Consider the following 21832-nt stretch of genomic DNA (forward strand, 5'->3'; position numbering starts at 1 on the left):
TCTGTAACATATCAGGACGTGGAACATCTAACATCCCCTCAAGGGAAGTATCAAAATCAGTGCCCATTTCAGAGAACCTGGCAGCATGGAAACTACTGCCAAGGGTGCCTGTGTGGGTTCTAAAGACAGTAGAATTAGGATACAGAATCCAATTTATTTGTCGTCCTCCGCGTTTCAACGGTGTGGTCTCCATTACCGTGAAGCCGGGGCAAGCGACTTTACTGTCATAAGAACTACAATCTCTGCTGAAGAAAAGGGCCATAGAGCATGTTCCCCCTCTAGAGAGAGAGTCAGGTTACTACAGCAGATACTTCTTAGTTCCCAAGAAGGACGGGGGGCTGCGTCCAATCTTAGATCTTCGAGGCTCAAACCGTTCAGTCAAAGCTCTCAATTTCAAGATGTTAACCGTAAAAATGATCGTGCCGCAAATCCAACATCACGATTGGTTTGTCACGATCGATCACAAGGACATATATTTTCACATAGAAATTTTGCCACAACACAGGAGGTTCCTGAGGTTTGCTTTCAGGGGAAAAGCTTACCAATATCGGGTTCTTCCATTCGGCCTAGCCTTATCGCCCCGCACATCCACATAATGCATGGATGCAGCACTGGCTCTTTTGCGACTCCAGGGCATTCGTATTTTGAAGTACATAGACGACTGGCTAATACTAGCACAGTCGCAAGAGATGGCGTTACAACACAGATGTTATACTAGCCCATCTAGTTTCTCTAGGTTTGAGATTAAACAAAAGAAAGTGTTCTCTGTCCTACCCAGAGAACGACATATTTAGGGGTCATATGGGATTCGACCATGATGCGGGCACGATTGTCTCCCACTCAAGTTGAGACCATTCTAACCACCCTGAACAATGTCAGGCTAGGCCAAGATTGCACTGTTCTGCAGTATCAAGAAATGTTAAGTCTCATGGCATCAGCGTCCTCTGTGATTCCTATGGGCCTCTTGCACATGAGATGTTTCAGTTGTGGCTCAGAGCCGAGAGGTTTTGTCTAGGCAATTCTCTACGGCAAATAAGGGCAGGGGAATGTGCTGAGTGCTTCGTGCCCTTTCTAAAATCCATGTTTATGGTAAGTCACGTGCTAATGCTTTGTGCACTTTCTAAAATCCATGTTTATGGTAAGGGTTACGCGCTGCGGCTTCATTCCCTTTTTATGTGGCTCAGACCTCGGTTCTTCACCCTGGGTCCCACTCTAGGTGCGTTGATGTTGCAAGATGCCAACAACAGACGCTTCCCGTACGAGCTGGGGAGCGGCCTTAGATTGGCACATCTCGATTGCCTCGAATTGATGGCTGTATTTTTGGCCCTGAAGTACTTCCTCCACCAGTTAAGGGGTTACCATGTTCTAGTGCGGGTGGACATTACTGCGGTAGCCTCTAATATGAATCGCCAGGGTGGCCTGCGTTGTAATGTCTAGACAGGCTAGTGCAGTGCGTTCTGCTCTGGGCTCAGGACAAGTTCCTGTCCCTCATGGCGATTTATATCCCCATATATCTGTCCAGACAGAGCATACCGACGGGGGAGTAGAAAATCCTCCCAAGATAATCAAATCTGGTAAAGATTTTATGAAACAGATGGACCTCTTTGCCCCAACAGGCAGTGCAATGTCCACTCTATTTCTTTTAGAGTCACCCAGCTCCCCCTGGGTCTGGATGTGATGAGCATATGTGGCCCAGAATGTGCCTGTATGCATTTACTCCGGTTTCTGTGCTCCCAGGAGTTCTAGCCAATTTCGCCAAGAAGTGACTTGCCTCTTTCTGATAGCGCCGCGTTGGCTGAATGGAATATGGTTCTCAGAGATATCTCTCCTCGACGGCTTGCCTTGGGCGATACCGAGCAGGAGGGACCTTCTGTCTCAGGCGCAGGGGACAATATTTCATCCCCGGCCAGAGATGTGGAATCTTCATGTTTGGCCTCTGAGGGGAACCAACTGAGGGACACAGGGCTTTCACCTGAAGTTATCGAGACTATTTTAAATGCTAGAGCTCCCTCTACTAGAGCAAGTTATACCAACAAATGGGGTGTCTTTGTAAGATGGTGTACTGCACACAATGCAGATCCAGTAAACTGCCAAACTGCTACAGTTCTGGACTTCCTGCAGGAAAAATCATCGACAGGTACATGCCCTACCACTCTCAGGGTTTATGCAGCTGCTCTCTCGGCTTGCCACGCTCTGATTGACGGGGTGCTTTTTGGGAAAGCATGTCCTTCTCTCTCGCTTCATTCGAGGAGCTAGGCGGCTTAAGCCTCTTTGTAGAACCAGGATCCCTTCATGGGACCTAGCAATAGTCCTGGAGGGCCTGGTTGAGACCCCTTTTGAACCGTTAGAGTCAGTTTCTGACAAGCTGTTAACTCTGAAAATGTTTTTTCTTATGGCTATAACTTCTCTCAAAAGAATTGGGGATTTGCAGGCTCGGTCCGTTGTGCCATCCAGCTTAGACTTTGCCTCAGGAATGGTGAAAGCTATTTTGCATCCTCATCCTGACTATCTGCCTAAGGTTCCTTTCTCAAACTTGGTCACTCTTGAAGCCTTCTGCCCTCCGCCGTTCACAACACCGGATCAGGAGAGACTTCACAGATGCCATGTTTGTTTGTCATGGCGGCCATAACAGGGGTGCAGCCGCCACGAAACAGACCATGTCACTTTGGGTGAGAGATGCTATTGCCCTTGCTTATGAGGCGTGTGGTCATACTTCGCCAATAGGCACCAGGGCTCATTCCACCAGGGGACTTGCCTCTCCTAGAGCTTTGGCGGGGGGCACCCCCTTACAAAATGTTTGTGATGCGGCAGGTTGGTCCTATCCGCACACATTCATAAGGTTTTATAGTTTGGATGTTTGTGTTACTCCAGGCTCTCATGTCCTTGAGATGACATCGCAAGCTAGTGTCTGAGACTCTCTGTGCTTGTGACACACTTTACAGCCAGGGGGTCCGGACACACAGTGCGGCGGCGTGGGTATTCTCGTTCCCATAGCGCTGAATAAAGCGCAGCTTAGAGTGTAGCCTTTGAAAGGGAACGCCCCGGGTTACTTCACTGTAACCCTGTTCCCTGAAAAGGCGGGAACGAGAAGCTGCTCTTCTTTGCCGCACTGAGATGTCCCAGGACTGCTCTTCAGACAAAATATCTGCTGATGCACAGGTGGATCATCTAATTATAGCCTCGGTATGACGCATTCCAATGACGTCACGCAAGGCAATAAATATAGGTCAATTTCATTGACGTTGTTTTACACATATATTCACAGCTGGTCACGACTAAAAGACATTCCCATAGTGCTGAATATAGCGCAGCTTCTCGTTCCCACCTTTTCAGGGAACAGGGTTACAGTGAAGTTACCCGGGGTGCTTTCCGCTGGGCTCTTTCTATGAAGCTTGCTGTGGAGGAGATAAATAATAGAAAAGATCTCCTGTCAAATCATGCACTGGCTAACAGGATTTTTGACTGTTGCTCCACTCCTGTAACAGCTCAGAAAGCAGTCCTGGAAGTACTGAATGGACAGGATGTTGTTCAGAGTTCAATGTGCTCTGGGGCTGGCCTTTTATTAGGATTAATAGGGAAATATGGATCTTCACAATCTATTGTTCTCTCCAGAACTGTGCAACCCTTCCAAATACCCATGGTAATAAGTGTTTTTCACTTTCTTCTTCTTCTCCTTCCCCTTCTTTTTTTATTTTTTTTTATATGTGTTCTGTATCTTGGAGACAGAAGCTTAATATGCATATATTATTTTTTATGTGTTTCATGCTAATAAAGTTTCTTTCTTTCTTTCTTTCTTTCTTTCTTTCTTTCTGTTTTATAGATAAGCTATTTTTCAACCTGCTCTTGCCTAAGTGATTGGAAGCAGTTCCCAACATTTTTCAGAGTGGTTCCCAATGATGATTACCAGGTCAAAGCTATTGCACAGCTGTTGAAGAAGTTTAGCTGGACATGGATCGGTGTAGTCATTGAAGAAAATGACTATGGCAAATTTGCTTTGCAAGGCTTAAAGCGAGAAATTGAAAATACTAACATTTGTTTGGCCTATCATGAAATCATTCCTAAAGACTACAAACAGGAAAAAAGTCCTAAAAGTTCTTAAAGTAATGAAGGAATCCACAGCTAAGGTAGTTGTTGTTTTTTCAGTAGAAGGGGAATTTTACCCTTTTTTGAGAGAGTTTGTTACTCCAAATATCACAGGAATTCAGTGGATTGCAAGTGAGGCTTGGGTAACAGCTTCAGTGTTAGCAGAAACATATCCATTCTTAGATGGCACAATTGGGTTTGCAATACGTCAAAGACTCATCCTAGGTCTTTAGGATTACCTCAAAACAGTGACCCCCAAAAAGTACCCTTCTAAGGAGTTGTACTACATCCCTTGATCCTACCCAATACCTAAACTTAACAGCTACCTCACTAACTATTAGTGAAGTTCCTAAACGTAATTTAGGGAGGAGCGAGCCCATCTAATCTTCCAATCAACAGCCAGAGTATATAAGTAGCTGCTTACCTCTCGTCATGCTCAGCTGTTCCAGCATCCCTCCACCTCCCCAAACTCCACCTTCATCTCAGGTACCTTGCCCTATGTAATCGTATCCTATATTTATTCACTGTGGGGGGTATATCAGAGCTCGAATTGAAGCTGCTTCATCGAGCCTCTCCTCAGTGGACAGCAAGCCAAATTAGCTAACCTAATACCCTAAAGATTATATGGGCAAACTAACCCGTTAAATAAACAGTAATTAGGGTTTTACTGAGGCAAGCGTTGTAGATAATAGTTAGTAAATAGTGAGAATTGGGCCCTAAACTAAAGTGTGTCCGAAGTTTTATATATAAGTTTTAGTACAAAAAGAAATCAATAGTGCAATAGTGCAAACAAACATGGTAAGCAATATCTGGTGATGAGAGGGATGACACACACCTTCTCTCCTCTGTGCCACATAATTACTGGCTCATCTATTATTAGGTCTGTGTCCTCTTCGAGGGAGGCATCATAGAATCCCACTCTCACTAGTTGAAGGGAGCCATCAGACCCTCTTTGCCATTTCATTAGATCATAGGATGCAATCGGATCACCGTTGTCATCAAATCTGACCTCTTCCCCAAATGTTGTGAAATGTGTTCGTTTCATGTAGTACAGGAGCTTAGGTGAAGGTTGGGAGAAAGGATGATGCAAAGCAAACATTCAAATGCATGGATGGAAATACTTATACATAGATGTTATATTTGCATTGCTTTAACACTAGAAGTCCCAGAGATTTGTAACCCTCCTTTAGCCAAGTGGATGCTAACTGGCTAGTCTTTTGGCTATCATTAGCATCAATTCATGTGTAAATATGGTCATTACCTGAGCAATCTGCAGGGGGGTTGGGGGTGTGTGTGTGAATGGTTGCTGGTGGCTTGTTTGTATGTGTGGGGGAGGGAGGGCTGCTAAAAGCAGAGAACTTGATTGACCATGGGCCGGTTTCAGAAAGGAGGCACTGCAAAAAATGCTGTTCTTACTTAGAATTTTTGTCTTGTTTTTAGTCAAAATATCATAAAGTTCTTAAATCAAGAAGCATTTTCTTGACAAGTACAAATTATTTTCTTGTGTTCAGGAGAAATAAATCAAAATTGAGTACTTTTTTCCTTAAAACAAGCAAAATAATCTGCCAATGGGGTAAGCAAAATAATCTTAGTCCAAACTGAAAACAAGATTATATAGCTTATTTTTGGTTTGAAATAAGATTATTTTGCTTACAACATTGGCAGATTATTTTGCTTGTTTTAAGGAAAGACTTACTTAATTTTGACTTATTTTTCCTGAAAACAAGAAAATAATTTTTACTTGTCAAGAAAATGCATCTTGATTTAAGAACTTTAAGATATTTTGACTAGAAACAAGACAAAAAATCTAAGTAAGAACAGCTTTTTTTGCAGTGGGTTAAGTGAAAACTCTGAGTATGTTAACCCTGAAATGAGGGAGTGCAAGTGATGTTTAAAAAGTTAACTCACTCATTCACACTGCAAAAATGCTTTTCATACTAAGTATTTTTTTAATATTATCCTATTTCAAGTAAATTAAAAAAAAAAAAATCTTAAATCAAGATGGATTTTCTATATGAGAAAATTATATATGATATTTAGTCTTGTTTCCTGGGGGGGATCTAAATTAAGTGCATTTTACTTAAGTAAAATGATCAATATCTGCCAGTGTGGTAATAAAAATAATCTTAATGCAAACGGAAAGTGTTGGAGTGTCTACCCAGGTGAAAAAAAAAGTGCAGTAAAATACACTTTATTTTAGTACACTTTTACACTTCCATAATGTACAGTGCTCTATTTCCGTGCACTTATTTTGTACTTTATATACTAAAAGCTCTTCTTTAGTACTTCTTAAGATAATCTAAAGAACATCTAAGTGTACTCAACTGTGCTATTTTGAGACACCATGAATTTGAGCTAAAATGTGCTTTTAACATACTCTGTATAGAAAAATCTATTTAGTTACCACTTGTAGTACACTTGAACCCATCTTTCAAACGCTTTTAAAAATGGACTTATGATGTATTTCAAATATAAGATTAATATATAATGAATATATACAAAATGTATTTATAATATATTGCCAGGCAGTGCCAGGATTGTGAGTGATTGCTGGAATGTACTCACTCACTTTTTAATATTATTTGTAAATATGTGTACAAATGGTTGGTTTCTTTATTTTATTTTGTACTATTTTTATCAATAGATCTCAGCAACAAAGGAAAAATGTGTGTTGATTTCTCCCTAAGATGGCAAAGTGAAACACAAGTTTCCTTGAAGTGGCTCAGCATGGCCCCACATTGTTTACATAACAAAAGCAACTGTTCAGAGCTGATTAAGGATATTAGCCTAAAGCCTTCCAGCCATTCGGCTGTCCTGCGGGTTTTATAGGTAGAAAAGCCAAATGGCTGCTCTCTGGGACTTCTAGTGTTAAAACTTGTATACTTTTTGATAATTCCTTATCAGCGCTATAAATGCAGAGAACGTAAAATGGTAACACACACCTGCAATGGGAGAATTTGATTCAGACTCCCACATGTCCGATTCTGAAAGGGGCCCTTTCCTAGGACACAAGTGCTCATGTCATGCAGTGCATTTGCTATGAGATACACAGCCTTGACACATCTGAATAAGGGGTGTACACATCATCCAGACTCCCACTGCCATTGCAGGGTGGCCAGTTCTGTGCTGCTTCTCCATGAGCATGAATATTTAAGGAGCCATTCAGCTGACAGAAAGTCTCTTCCCAAAACTCAGAGAGAAAATGGGGAGTCTGAGCAACTGAAACATTTACTCTTCTGAGGTAACTGCTAAGATGTGGGATATCAGCTCTACGTATGGCAAAACCTAATGTTCCTTTTAACAGATCACCAAAATCCTCCCAGAGGACTTTTGATGTAGCCCAGGCCTCACTGGCAATCCACTGAAGATGAGTAACATTTTGCCATCTGCACTCTTTTAGTATACTATGTAGTTCTGATTCCCCAGAGAAGTTTACTGTGACTGTAGCAGACAAGGTTTTTAAGCTCCTCCATGTTACAATATGTACCAATCGGAGACGGAATACAGCAGATGATGGTCTTTATTGGACACAAGCAGAGGTAACAGTGCAGTGAGGTAAGCAAACAAAGGTAGATAGGCAGAGTGCTGACTGGATTGAATGTAATACTGTCCTTGTTACTCGCAGGCTGACGGAAAAGAAGAACTGGAGGAGATGCTGGCAGATGACACTCACACACAGTACAGGAACACAGGAGGGAGTTCGGAGACTCAGGAGACAGGTAAGTATCAACAGGAGTACTTGAGGTAAGCATGGTGGTAAGTACCCTTAATGCGAACGAGACCAGACAAAGTGACTGTGTGCGTGGGTGTCTTTTAAAGTGCTGGTGATGATGGGGATGATGAGGTGCAGGTGGCGGTGATTAGTACTCAGGAGAGGGTGTGCGCTGTGATTGGATGGTGCTGGAGCCTGGCGTGTCTGTGACAGTACCCTCTCGCTCTCCCGGAACCAGTAATCCACAGATGGCACATCCGATGTTTCCCCAGACCAGGGGAACAGTAGGGGTTGGTAACCGAGTACGCACTGGAATGGTGTCAGTCCGGTGGTCGGTTGGCGAAGGGAGTTCTGTGCGTACTCGGCCCAACCCAGATACTGGTTCCAAGAGTTCTGGTTGCCGTGGCAGAAGGTACGGAGGAAGCGACCAATCTCTTGAATCTTCCGCTCTGTCTGCCCGTTCGATTGCGGATGGTATCCCGATGTGAGGCTTACGGTCACACCTAGGAGTGAGAGGAAAGCTTTCCATACCCGGGAGATTAATTGGGGTACTCTATCAGACACGATGTCTTCTGGGATTCCGTAGTATCTGAACACATTGTTGAACATCATTTCCGCTGTTTTCATAGCTGTGAGCAGTCCTTTTACAGGGATGAGACGGCAGGATTTTGAGAATCTGTCCACCACTACTAAGATGCAGGTATATCAATTGGAGGCTGGGAAGTCAGTGACGAAATCTACTCCTAGGTGTGACCAGGGTCGGTTGGGAACGGGCAGAGGAAGAAGCTTGCCGGATGGAAGATGGCATGGACTCCTTACATCCCTGCACGTACCTTCTGACGTCGGCAGCGAGAGGGTTTCATTGACCCCCGGGTGGCCAGTGCCTAGTGAAGAGTGTGCAGAGTGAATAAGTGGAGTGCGCAGTGTTCTGGTGATGTATTGCAAGCCCTGGGGACAACCCGGCGGAGTGTTGGTGGAGGCATTGGAAGAGGGAAGAGTTTCCTGGGGACCAGGAGATGGGGCTGACAATCATTTGTTCTGGGAGGACAGTTTCAGGTTCTTCAGAGTTTTCTTCAGGTGCATGAATTCTAGATAGAGCATCCGCCTTGACATTTTTTTAAGCCTGGTCGGTAGGAGATGGTGAAGTTAAAACGTGTGAAGAAAAGAGCCCAGTGGGCTTGTCTGGGGTTGAGTCTTTTAGCGGCTCTGAGATACTCCAGGTTTTTGTGATCAGTCAATACCAGGAAAGGGTGTCTGGCTCCCTCTAGCCAATGCCTCCACTCCTTGAGGGCCAACTTAACAGGCAGGAGTTCTCGGTTGCCAATGTCATAATTCACCTCCGCCGGGTTGAGCTTGCGGGAGAAGAAGGCACATGGGTCGAGCCGGCTTGGATTCCCCTGCTGCTGAGAGAGTACTGCTCCAACTCCTGTAGTGGAAGCACTTTGACAATGAAGGGTTTGTTCGGGTCGGGATGTACCAGGAGAGGAGCGGTTGTAAAGGCTTGCTTCCGGATGTTGAAAGCTTCTGTGGCTGCTGGGGACCAGGACAGAGACTTGGGCTTGTGACGGAGAAGACTGGTGAGTGGGCTGGTGATTGAGCTGTAGTTTTGGATGAATCTTCTATAGAAGTTGGCGAAGCCGAGGAAACGTTGGAGTTCCTTAACTGTTGTAGGTGCTGGCCAGTCCTTAATGGCTGCTACCTTCCCCTTGTCCATCCGGATGCCACTGTGGTCGATGTTGTATCCAAGGAGCTGCACTGAGGATTGGTGGAAGGAACATTTCTCGGCCTTGAGGAAGAGCTTGAAATCTCTCAGGCGTTGCAGGACCTCCGCAACGTGGTGGCTATGGTCTGCCATGCTCCGGGAGTAAATTAAGATGTCATCAATATAGACCAGTACAAACTTGTGGAGGAACTCCCGGAGCACCTCATGTATGAAGTCCTGGAATACGGAGGGGGCGTTGACCAGACCATACGGCATCACGAGGTATTCGTAGTGGCCGGTGGGCGTGACGAAGGCGGTCTTCCACTCATTCCACTCGCTGCGGAGGTCCAACTTGGTGAACATAGTGGCACCACGGAGATGTTCCAGGCCCGCTGGGACAAGAGGAAGGGGGTACCTGAACTTGACGGTGATAGAGTTGAGAGCCTGGTAGTCGATGCATGGCCGCAAGCCTCCGTCCTTTTTAGCCACGAAGAAGAAGCTAGAAGCAGCAGGGGAAGTTGATGATCTAATATATCCCTGAGCCAGCGCCTCCTCGATGTAATCCACCATGGCCCTCTCCTCCGGGATGGATAAGGGCTAGATCTTACCCCTTGGCACTGACGCACCCGGAAGCAGGTCGATGTCACAGTCCCATGGCCGGTGTGGAGGCAGCTTGGAGGCTCTCTTGGGGCAGAAAATGTCGCTGAAGGGGGAGTAGCATGATGGAATGTCCACAAACGTTTCTCGAGGGGACTCTCAATGGAAGTGGCACAGAGAGATAGAGACTCAGAGCTTGGAGAGAACAGGTAGAATGGAGAAACATTTTGGAAAACAGGTGTCGCCCAACTTCAGGACTTCTCCCATCTTCCAAGAGAGGATGGGATTATGCTGCTGCAACCACGGGCGCCCTAGGATCACGTCAGCAGTGGAACCCTCCTGTAATGACTGAGACAAATCAGACACAATTGTTTGTTAGTTCACCAATAGTTTTAAGCTCACTCTGGGATTTGACTGTCCCCATCCCCCGGGAAGTTTTCAGTTACAAGTTTATTGCGGTGTTTGTGGTTGCCGCATGGAGAGCAGAGAAGAGACACAGAAAATCTGCATCTTCCCTGCATTTTCCACACAGAACACAGACTCTATGGCATTAATGTATAGACAGACTGTGCTATAAATGAATCCTTCTCAGGAAATGGTATCCATTATTACTGTTGTTGTATTGTACTCATTGTATTCACATGTTTGATGATTGTTAAATGTTATGACCTGCACGGTAACTTCAATTATTCCATGTTTGGTGTCTATGCATTCGTGTCGAGCAGATTTAAATGTTTGTGTTGTGCGGTATGTCCATACCTGCACAACACATAAGTGTTATAAGAATCTTTAATAGTACTTCTTCAAAGCTCAACCAGTTTAATCTTGCTCGGTCATAAAAGCCCCACCAAAGGGAGGTGTGTGTCACCCGGAAATACAACGACCTCATTGGCCCCCATCATTCCTAAGAGGTTGGCTTTGACCAGAGGTTAAAAACGATTGAACAGGGCCACTCCCTCTCTCTTTCTCCTTGCTCCTGAACGACCGAACGGACTGTCCTTGCGGCCGGCCTAGGCGAGGCCTGCAAGGCCTGTAGGCCTCGGCCTACAAACGAGCCATGTGCTCCTCATCCAACATGGAAAAGACTGATAAAAACTCCGGACTGAATCCTCAAGACCTCTCCTCAGATGGCAGAGCCGATGCTCCTCAGCCTAAGGGCACCTTGCAAGTATCGTACATTTTAACACTAAATAGCAATTTAGTATTAATTTGTAAGATGTACTGTTGCTATTGCTGAAGAAACTGATGATTCCATTCCAGATTGCCTTTGACATTTCATGTAGCTCTAGTAACAGCATCTCTCTAGTAACAGCATCTCTCCCGGTTCAACTCTATCATTACTCATTCTGACTTCACTGGACGAACAGGTTAACTGATTGTAATGTTAATTTTAATGTAGCTACGTCCAGTTAATCTGATTAACGGATTTGCATATTCATAATTAATCATAATTAATAATCATGAGTTATGAATAATTATTAATATTTCCTCTTTGAGTTAATTTTCGCTACATATTTGGTGGAGAATGCGGGCATCATTTTAAGCAATTGTTTGCAGATGGACAAGTAATCAATTATGTGTTTTGATAATCTTTATTGACATCTTATACATGCACATACAAATTTCTGATAAAATCAGCAAAACTGGGGCTTTGAATGTGCATTCCCTTGAACGGCAGAACGTTCCTCGATGCTATAATGCATATTTAAATTGTATGAAAAAGCTAACGTGAAATTATCGAAGAAATCATAATTTCAGTTGCTAAACGAGCGTAAGACTTTTCTGACGACGGAATCGCAGATTAGCAGCGCATACAAAGGGTATTAGAATAAATTTACCTGAATTTGGGCGAAGAAACCCCCACTTTCAGTTTTAAATGCATAGGTCTTTCTGACGATCGAATCTCAGATTAGCAGCACGAACAAGTAAACTACCTGAATTTGGGCGAAGAAATCCCCACTTTCAGCTGTAAATGCATAAGCCTTTTTCTGATGACGGAATTCCAGATTAAGCAGCATAAATTTACCTGTGTGACGAAGAAATCTCACTACAGCGTTTGTAATGCTGTTCTGGGCGAGACTCCCCAGTCACCGATTAAAGGCCTTTTTACTGTTCGTTCCGTCACTGTATTCATATTCATGCGCGGGACCGCACACATGAAACATACGCAACAAATTTGTGGTGTAAATTCTAGCTTAGCTAACTAGCAATCACCACTGTCTGTGAGTTGATGTGTTGTTGTGATTTGTGAGTTATGCGTGACCACACTGGAGTTCTCGCATGACAACAGAGCGTGGAGAGCAGACAATTAAATTTGAAAATTTAATTAAATCATTTTTGTCTGTTTAACTTTCCTTTTAGATTTCTAAATCTACTAGGAAACTCTAATTTTATTTTGTTCAACTTCATTCCTCCTCTACGTGTCATTTTATTTCCTTCACTTTCTTTCTATCTCTGTTCGGCCAAGTTGGATTTAATTAAACTTAGCATTTAATTAAATCAACCTGGGTATTCACATTCCCTAGGTCTAAAGGGACCTTCTGTTTTTATTTTATTTTATTTATTTTTTTTTTGTGTGTGTTATTCTACTATCACCCTCTTCCCTTTTTCTATAGGATTACAGTAGTTCTAGAAACTGTTGTTCCCTTAATGAGGCATAATGAGTTATAGGTTATTACTACGCTAACACCTATCTCTCAGCTCCCCCTCCTCACTCCTTAGTGCTGAGTACATGAAGTACGGCCACCGTCCAGTGCACTTGGGGCTCCAGAAAGGACTAGAAACTCTTCCTGTTGTTTCTTCTCCTTTCGACCTCAAGGCATCTGGTCTTTCCCTGCTTGTCTAGAGATTAGGTCATCACTTGAACCAGTGACACCTGCTTAACCATATCTCCTAGCAAGACTTTCCCTTTTCTTATTTCATTTCTCTCTCTCTCTCTCTCTCTCTCTCTCTCTCTCTCTCTCTACCAGTTTGTTCTATTCATTTACCTTATGGTGATAATTTCTGGAAAGGAATCATCTGTACTCTGAGTAATAGTTTAATGACGTGTACCAGCCCCGTCATCAGTCAACACAGCATACAGCTGTCATCCAAGATAGTTAAACACCTTAGTCTCATGCTGGCTTCCCCCACTTCAGCTAGCCACTTCCTATATGGCCCACATAGCTGTACGAACTTGCATTTGCCTGTGCTATCTCTTTCTCTCATGTCCCCATAAGTGTGCCTGTCTGCCCAGTACATCCAGCCCTGCCATCCAGGACCCCCTAGAGACCCAGCAGAACAATGTGATGGTTGCCCTTCAGCTAAAGCAGTCAACAACCTGCAACAGCAGAGTAAGGGACAGCGAGATCGGCAGCACCAGCAGACACTTGACACCTGACCTGAGCCAAAAGGAGGTTCAATTTCTCCTTAGCCCATGCTCATATGGGCTTCCAAAAGGAGGTAATTGAACGAACGCTGCAAGTCACTGAGTTCCACAGAGAACCAACCCACTCAGCATGAGAAGGCACAGAACAGATGCAAGAACCATGACAGAGCAGGGCAATTGAGGGAGGTCACCAGTCTTCAGGAGGCTCTGACAGCTGTTGAACTTCGCCAGTCAAAGAACGTAAAGAACTGTTTGTATTTAAAGAGACACTAAAGCGCATGCAGAGCTGAAATCCAAACACTGACTCGGCAATGCACCAGTGTGGGAGACAAACTTGTGGTGGTCCAAAAAGAACTCAAACAGTCCTACCAACTGCAAAGGGACCACACCAAGCACCAGCTCCCCCAACCTTATACAAAGGGGGGGAGGGGCCAGAGCCTGCAGCCTAGGATACCACAGCGCTCATGCCAACATATGAGACCTTCCTTTTTGCCCGAAGCCCCTGACTGGCGTGACCCACCAAGACAGTCTCTCTTTTCTTGATCTAACCAGAATCACCACGATTTCTGACTTAACAGCCAGTCAACCTCCAATCAGACTATTAGCAACTGAAACCAGTCAGCTCTGACCCATAAGTCTGAATGCAGATTGAGCGTTGCCCTCGACACCAGGCAAGGCAGATCTGAAAGTCCCAGGGTTACTGCCACAGAATCAGACAAACCTGGAATGAATGGAGGACACCCACAGGACCTTTTGCCTCCTACACCAGTTAGTCAACTCTTTGGACAACCTGCCCTCATACAATGCCACTCATGTGACCTGACACACAAGGTCCCTCAGCAGGGGTTCTTAAGACCCCAGTGACTGTGAACTGCAAACACAGTGCCTTCCACATTGCTTCTACAAAGGTTCCTAGTCAGCATAGGGCATAAAGCTTTTAAAGTAGATGAAAATGTGTGTTCACAGAAATGCAGGAGTCTGCATTAGGAGTGGAAGGAAACATTGGGTGAATGGGTAAATCTCAAATGCTCATGACCATCCACGACAAGCTATTATGAAATATGACACTAGATTGAGCTGGTTAAGCTAGCATGGCCTAACGCCACTCGCTTAAACCATCATCCAACTAAAAGTGTGTTTAATAATTGATAATTCCGACATGACGTTTGACAACGTTTGATTCGCATGTAGATCAATGGTGCTGGCTTGTTAGGTGCAGATAAAACTATAGCTTGAAGTGACACCTCTGCCGTAACAGAAAGAGTCTTATGACATTTTAGCATATGTTCAAATGGTATCAGTGTAAAGTTAATCTGATTTTAGCGTTGAAATCCTAATCTCAGTATTAGAGCGTAAGCCTGTGTTGACAAAGGAATCTCAGCTCAGCGGCATGTAAACTGTACCAGAATTTATTATTCTGCTTTGGTTGGAGAAATACCAATTGCAGTATTGCTTAACCTGTTTCTGATGAATGAATCTCAGTACAGAGTTATATAAATGTAGATTTGGGTAATGCTCCCCTTTTTATAGTTAAGATTGATGTCATTCATCTAAACTTTGGCTGCATCTACAAGCATAGCTACCTCTTGACCAAAACTGTTTCACTCGCTGAAAGGAATATCAGTATACCTGCACAAGACGGACTTAACTATATATGCTTAAACAAGCTTTGACTTACAGCAAACTGTGTAATTACCCTTTAAACAAGTACAAGACGTTGTTTAAAGTAGAGAGAAGAGTTTACATGAGTAAAATTTGCAAATGCCAAAACATATTTGCATTTTACTGAATGTAATATCAAGTTTTTGAAAATCTGAAAGTATAAGCATCACATTTTAACTCCGTACGTAACTAGTTTGAAATGAGCAGACAGTCGTAATGAACTGTTTGAATTGCTGTGGTGTGCATTGGTTCCCATGACAACGACTTGTCACAGGAAGTGCTAACTCATCACCTTGTGATGCCATGGTGTAAACAAACCAGGCTAGGTGGCTAAGCTAACCCCACTTAGCAACCCTTCCGCTCAGGCTAAGCTAACTAATAGCTTCTACAGTTAGCGGTTAGCATCATTTATGTGAATCCTTTAACTACAGCTTGTGAAACATGCAATGTGAACTGATCTAAACCCATTCTGCTGTTTTAGTCACTTCTTTAAATCTTTTTATTGATTTTAATTATAATAGCAGTCAGCTAATAATTTTTACTAGTATTATTTCTTTCATCTTTGTGATTTACTTACATCTTCCTTTTTTCTGGTGTGGTTTAATTTCCCAATATAACCACCAGCAACTAGACATACTCTCCTTCTTGATTTTGTTTATTTACAACAGTTGTTTCAATTTTATGAGCCAGCTACAAAGTAATCTGAACAATTACTAGGGCACAATTTTGAGCACCACTAATAAGCAGAATCTAATAGGAAAGCTCTCCTCTTCCTCTTCCTTTTTCTTTCCTATTTGTTCAGAGGTCAAGCCTGTCGTGAGCCATCAGTAAGAAATACTAAGAAATAATTTGACCACAAGAACCATCTTAAGTCATTTGTTAAACCTAGCTGTATTTTATACACCTGGCTGCTCACTGTGTCTTTAGCCCTAAATTCTGTTTGATTTTGCAGTAGTCTCTTGCCCTTACTCTCACCACAAGCGTGCCTAAATGTTGCAGATGCTCAGCCTAACTGCCCAGATGGCAGACCAAAAGGACTAGCTAGGTGTTGTGAGGAAAACCCTCCTAACCAGTGCTGCTGATCAAGTATAGCACCAGAGCCAAAAGCAACTGGACAAAGATGGAAGAGAAGTAAAGGCAGATGACTCAAACCAGAGGTATGGTCACAATGATCTGACTGAAGTCAACTTCTTCCTGACCCACATCCTCACTGTTTTGAAACAGGAGGTGAACAACCTCAAACTCCAGATCACAGAGACTCACAAGGAGCTGATGCATGCTAAAAGCCACATAGACCAGCTAGAGATGGAGGCTCGGGACAGACACAAGGACCCTGACAGAAAAGAGACACAGAAGAAAAGCCACGAACTGCAAACGGCTCTGACAGCTGCTCCACAACGAGAGCAGCTGGAAAAGGCAGCCAGAGAAGATGTGGTAAAAGAACTCTTTCACAAATAGTCACTGTTAAAAATAGCAAATTCTGAACTCTAGGTCAAAGATGACACAATCAGGACCTGTGAACGTCCTCTGGATGTGTCCAGATCTGGGACTGAAGCTCTGACCCAGCAGCTGGACAACACCAAAGATGAACTTGACATGGCCCAAAGAGAACTAAGACTCTCTTGCCTGCAGCAGAAGAACCTCCCCCAGCCAAGCACAGAGGTACAGAGGGGGGAGCCAAAGCCTTCTGCTTGACACCTTATCAGCTAATTTCCTGAAATCCTCTAAAGCTACAGAAGGAGAAGGATTAATTCAGACAGACCCAGGCACCAGACCTACCACAGGGAGAAGCCATGGATGGAAACATCCTCTTCCTGCAGACACCGCATGATCTCCAACAGCAGGTAGCACAAGGGCGACCGGACATGCCTGCATCGAACCTGTAGGAGCTTCTAACGCTAGTAAGGAGCCCCTTGAACAGTACTTATTTGAGAAGTACTCAGAAGCACAAGCTTCTGGCCACTCACACAAGACCACTCAGACCTGCTCAAGTCGGCGCTGCCACAAGAGCAGAGGGACACCGCAAACTTCAGACTCCTTCGGACTGAGAGCAGAGGTAACAAACGCTTCGGTCACCAACCCTAGGTCAGTCTGAAACACTCTTCACACTAAAACTCCCATAACCTCTTCCTGCAAATACCTGCTTCACGGGTGTCCGAATGACAGATGACACTGTCATGGCACCTGCTACCTCGACACCTGCTGAGCAAGCTCAAAGAGCTGATCCTCGCCACCAGCAAACCTCTTGCCCCCACTAACTGACTTTAGAGTGACAGGTGACACACTGTCAAGGCACTGTATGCTTTGATTCCTGCAGCACCAGCTCAGAGACCTGAGCTTACAGACTGTCTGCATCAACCGCCATGAAACGACCACCACTCCAGGAGACACACACAACCAGGGCCCATCACAGCCTTCCAGCCTTGTGTGCCAGTGATGTGTCTGATCTTCCGGCACCTTCAATGTCGCTCACTGTTGCCATAAGAGAGACAACAACGAGCGAAAGGGGGGAATTATGTAATGACTGAGACAAATCAGACACAATTATTTGTTAGTTCACCAATAGTGGGATTTCACGGGAAGTTTTCAGTTACAAGTTTATTGCGGTGTTTGTGGTTGCCGCATGGAGAGCAGAGAAGAGACACAGAAAATCTGCATCTTCCCTGCATTTTCCACACAGAACACAGACTCTATGGCATTAATGTATAGACAGACTGTGCTATAAATGAATCCTTCTCAGGAAATGGTATCCATTATTACTGTTGTTGTATTGTACTCATTGTATTTACATGTTTGATGATTGTTAAATGTTATGACCTGCACGATAACTTCAATTATGCCATGTTTGGTGTCTATGCATTCGTGTCGAGCAGATTTAAATGTTTGTGTATGCGGTATGTCTATACCTGCACAACACATAAGTGTTATAAGAATCTTTAATAGTACTTCTTCAAAGCTCAACCAGTTTAATCTTGCTCGGTCATAAAAGCCCCACCAAAGGGAGGTGTGTGTCACCCGTAACCTCATTGGCCCCCATCATTCCTAAGAGGTTGGCTTTGACCAGAGGTTAAAAACGATTGAACAGGGCCACTCCCTCTCTCTTTCTCCTTGCTCCTTAACGACCCAACGGACTGTCCTTGCAGCCGGCCTAGGTGAGGCCTGCAAGGCCTGTAGGCCTCGGCCTACAAACGAGCCATGTGCTCCTCATCCAACATGGAAAAGACTGATAAAAACTCCGGACTGAATCCTCAAGACCTCTCCTCAGATGGCAGAGCCGATGCTCCTCAGCCTAAGGGCACCTTGCAAGTATCGTACATTTTAACACTAAATAGCAATTTAGTATTAATTTGTAAGATGTACTGTTGCTATTGCTGAAGAAACTGATGATTCCATTCCAGATTGCCTTTGACATTTCATGTAGCTCTAGTAACAGCATATCTCCCGGTTCAACTCTATCATTACTCATTCTGACTTGCGTGTGTGTGTGTGTGTGTGTGTGTGTGTGTGTGTGTGCGTGTGCGTGTGTGTGTGTGTGTGACCCTTGTGTATGTTATGTTATGTGTTTGTTAGTTAGTTAATAAAGATTGTGCACAATACACGTTTGGTTCTGACTCCGTCTGCTAATGAATTGCCTCTTAAGTGATAGATCCGGACTACATGCTCTGAGTAGTACAGTACAATAAGAAATATTATTTTTCCATAACTTGGAAATTGACATTTCTTAGAATTAATAAACAATCAACCCTGAGCGTTCACTGGACGAACAGGTTAACTGATTGTAATGTTAATTTTAATGTAGCTACGTCCAGTTAATCTGATTAACGGATTTGCATATTCATAATTAATCATAATTAATAATCATGAGTTATGAATAATTATTAATATTTCCCCTTTGAGTTAATTTTCGCTACACTCCAGAACCAGCATTTGGATGTCTTTGACATGCAGTACTCCAATTTGCAGTTAAACAGATACAGTAATCTGACTGACACGTCTTCTACTCACAGGTTTGCCTGTTATTTAGTGGATCTGGTTGGTTGACGGCGTGTTCTTGGTCTTGATACAAAGCTGACGGCAGAGGGTGCCAGAAATGAAGTTTCCCGCTGACCCAGAGTCAAGGAGGGCGGATACTGGAAGGGAAACATCGGCAGCAGTAAGTGTTACAGTAGTGGTGGGTGGTTTACACATCTGGAGATTAGAGATGATGGCACTCACCATAGGACGTGGAGGATGTGTTGGGCATGAGGAGAGTACATGCCCCGGGGATCCGCAATATAAACAAAGATTCTGGGTCAGCCTTCTATTTCTTTCAGCAGGTGTTAGTCGTGTTGAGTCAATTTGCATGGGTTCGTTGGCTGGTTCTGGGGTGCTAATGGATTCTGGTCGGCAGAGGAAGGTGTTGGGCTGGGACTGACCCTGGTGCTCTTCGAGACACGACTGCATACGAGTGGCGAAGCGAATTGACAGCTGGATGAAGCATTCTAGGCCGATGGTATCCTCGTATGCAGCGAGATTCAACCGCACTCGAGGATCCAATCCCTGGCGATATAACATCAGTAGCGCTTGCTCGTTCCATCCACTTCTAGCAGCGAAAGTTCTGAACTGAAGAGCATATTCATTAACAGACATTTTCCCTTGCTTCAAATTATACAGTTTCTCACCGATTGACGAGTCCCAGGATGGTTTTCCAAACACTTCCCGGAAGTGTTCAACGAAGCCGGAATACGTCTGCGTCACCGGGTTATTTTAGGACCAGATGGAATCGGCCCATTGGAGAGCTCTTCCTGAAAGTTGTGAAAATAGAAACGCTACCTTGGAGTAATCCGTTGGGAACAAGTGCGGTTGCATCTCCAGGGTCAGGGAACATTGCAGGAGGAATCCATTGCAGTCCTCCGCCGAACCAGAACCGATCCGCCGGTTTGGCCATGGGACTGGCGTAAACTGGCAGCGAAGAGGTGGTGACGGTGGATGCGGAAGTGATGGCCGGTGCTGGAGCTGGTGTTGGCGGTTGCACGTGGAAAGTGTGACGAAAAGCATCCACCAAATCCTGGAAAGGGTCGGAGTGGCTCATACTTGTGTCCCGCTGTTATGGTCCGGTCTTCCGTTACAATATGTACCAATCAGCAGATGATGGTCTCTATTGGACACAAGCAGAGGTAACAGTGCAGTGAGGTAAGCAAACAAAGGTAGATAGGCAGAGTGCAGACTGGATTGAATGTAATACTGTCCTTGTTACTCGCAGGCTGATGGAAAAGACGAACTGGAGGAGATGCTGGCGGATGACACTCACACTCAGTACAGGAACACAGGAGGGAGTTCGGAGACACAGGAGACAGGTAAGTATCAACAGGAGTCCTTGAGGTAAGTATGGAAGTAAGTACCCTTAATGCGAATGAGACCGGACAAAGTGACTGTGTGTGTGAGTGTCTTTTAAAGTGCTGGTGATGATGGGGATGATGAGGTGCAGGTGGCGGTGATTAGTACTCAGGAGAGGGTGCGCGCTGTGATTGGATGGTGCTGGAGCCTGGCGTGTCTGTGACACTGCATCAGTACAACAGGATAAAAGTGGACATAAGCAGGTAAAATATTAAATCTTTGTGACTCTTTCAGGAAGAGCTGAATGGCAAACCGAGCATAGTCTAAATCCACACCGATCACCCCAACCCATGTCCATTGGAAATAATGAACAAGTTTTACTAAAGCTTTAATCTGAAATAGTTCATCTGACATTGTTCGCATGAATGCTGGAAACTCTCTCTTGTTACTGAGACAGGAACAGGATGCAAAGTAGCTCACCTAAAATATAAAAAAATATTTCAGTAAGATTAAAAGTCTAATTTTAATCTTACTGAAGATGAATTACATATGATTAACATATCTATCATTAATAAAATCAAAGAATATTATAGCATTAAATGAATACAACATTACAGCCTTCATTACCAAAAAGGAAATGCAACAATGAATAATGTTAAATGCTTTATCAAGGGTATTTTGAAGGAGCCTAGAGTTTTCAGAACAGCCATGGATATTTCTGATGCAGCATCTCTAACAATTACAGGGCTCAGCTGCTTTTGTGTGTCTTCACAGCTTTGTCCACTGCCCCTCTCTTGCTGTCCATTGACTAGGAGAAGAGACCTCTTTACAGATACAGGTATGTCATCAACGCTGTCCCAGAGAAAGATTTGGCAAAAGGTCTTGCCGCTGGTTAATTTCTCTTACAGCAAAGATCATTGTCTACATCCACCTCAGTGCTCGAGGGGTAAAGCTGCAACAGATTTCACACACACATAATAACAACACAACAAAGAAAATGTATGCAATTTCTAAACATTTATATTGTTTTACACAACAACTTTCAGATGATGAAAGCATGACATACAATTTATACATGGTTGGCTTAGGTTTGGTCCTGAAAAAAAACAATGATGATATATGGCTGGAATGCAAAGGAAAAATCCCTCCCAAAACCACATCTCCTCCCTGGTAAAAGCTTAATGTATCCTCATCTCCCTGAAAGACACAGTTGTCCTTGCTTTTATGCTGACTCTGCAAACCAATACACAGAGGCCAAAATGTAAGCAATATTGCATAAAGCCGTGCCATAACTGACACAACTTAATCTAATGGGTACAGAATATATAGATAATCTGCAATTGAGGGATGGCCTTAACTTTTCACCTGAAGCAAGCAAACCAAAAGCATATGC

The 21832-nt window shown here is 44.0% G+C and overlaps 1 pseudogene; it reads right to left on the reverse strand.

Moving 5' to 3' along the window:
• Nucleotides 1–1742: 1742 nt before the first annotated feature.
• On the reverse strand, nt 1743–21729 carry LOC137023528 (extracellular calcium-sensing receptor-like; annotated as a pseudogene).
• Between the last annotated feature and the right edge of the window lie 103 nt (nt 21730–21832).

Source organism: Chanodichthys erythropterus, chromosome 7 (assembly GCF_024489055.1).
Source record: "Chanodichthys erythropterus isolate Z2021 chromosome 7, ASM2448905v1, whole genome shotgun sequence".
In the NCBI taxonomy this organism is placed as follows: domain Eukaryota; kingdom Metazoa; phylum Chordata; class Actinopteri; order Cypriniformes; family Xenocyprididae; genus Chanodichthys; species Chanodichthys erythropterus.